The sequence below is a fragment of the Hyperoodon ampullatus genome (assembly GCF_949752795.1).
Source record: "Hyperoodon ampullatus genome assembly, chromosome: 2".
NCBI classification, from domain to species: domain Eukaryota; kingdom Metazoa; phylum Chordata; class Mammalia; order Artiodactyla; family Ziphiidae; genus Hyperoodon; species Hyperoodon ampullatus.
Window position 1 is genome coordinate 146,523,998 of NC_136915.1, and position 1,693 is coordinate 146,525,690.

A 1,693-nucleotide genomic window follows, 5' to 3' on the forward strand; every position below is an offset into this window, starting at 1 on the left:
TCACCTCAATAGATGCAGAAATTTTGACAAAATTTTGACAAAATTCAACACCCATTTATGATAAAAATTCTTCAGGAAGTGGGTATAGAGGGAACCTATCTCAAGATAATACAGGCCATATATGACAAACCCACAGCAAACATCATTCTCAATGGTGCAAAAGTGAAAGCATTTCCTCTAAGATCAGGTACAAGACAAGGATGTCCACTCTCACCACTATTATTCAACATAGTTTTGGAATTCCTAGCCACAGCAATCAGAGAAGAAAAAGAAATAAAAGGAATACAAATTGGAAAAGAAGAAGTAAAACTGTCACTGTTTGCAAATGACATGATGCTATACACAGAGAATCCTAAAAATGCCACCAGAAAACTACTAGAGCTAATCAATGAATTTGGTAAAGTTGCAGGATACAAAATTAATGCACAGAAATCTCTTTCATTCCTATACACTAATGATGAAAAATCTGAAAGAGAAATTAAGGAAACACTCCCATTTACCACTGCAACAAAAAGAATAAAATACCTAGGAATAAACCTACGTAAGGAGACAAAAGACCTATACTCAGAAAACTATAAGACACTGATGAAAGAAATCAAGAATGACACAAACAGATGGAGAAATATACCATGTTCTTGGACTGGAAGAATCAATATTGTGAAAATGACTATACTACCCAAAGCAATATACAGATTCAGTGCAATCCCTATCAAATTACCAATGGCATATTTTACAGAACTAGAACAAATAAATCTTAAAATTTGTATGGAGACACAAAAGATCCTGAATAGCCAAAGCAATCTTGAGGGAAAAAATACAGAGCGGGAAGAATCAGCCTTCCTAGTTTCAGACTATACTACAAAGCTACAGTAATCAAGACCATATGGTACTGGCACAAAAACAGAGGTATAGCTCAATGGAAAAGGATAGAAAGCCCAGAGATAAACCCACTCACCTATGGTCAATTAATCTATGACAAAAGAGGCAAGGATATACAATGGAGAAAAGACAGCCTTTTCAATAAGTGGTGCTGGGAAAACTGGACAGCTACATGAAGAAGAATGAATTTAGAACACTCCCTAACACCATACAGAAAAATAAACTCAAAATGGATTAAAGACCTAAATGTGAGACCAGACATTATAAAACTCTTAGAGGAAAACACAGGAAGAACACTCTTTACATAAATCACAGCAAGATCTTTTTTGACCAACCTCTTAGAGTAATGGAAATAAAAACAAAAATAAATAAATGGGAGCTAAGTAAACTTAAAAGCTTTTGCACAGCAAAGGAAACTACAAACAAGATGAAAAGACAACCCTCAGAATGGGAGAAAATATTTGCAAATGAATCAACGGACAAAGGATTAATCTCCAAAATACATAAACAACTCAATGTTTAAAAAACGAACAACCCAATCCAAAAATGGATAGAAGACCTAAATAGACATTTCTCCAAAGAAGACATACAGATGGCCAAGAGGCACATGAAAAGCTGCTCAACATCACTAATTATTAGAGAAATGAAAATCAAAACTGCAATGAGGTATAACCTCACACTGGTCAGAATGGTCATCATCAGAAAATCTACAAACAGCAAATGCTGGAGAGGGTGTGGAGAAAAGGGAACCGTCCTTCACGGTTGGTGGGAATGTAAATTGATACAGCCACTATGGAGAACAGTATGGAGGTTC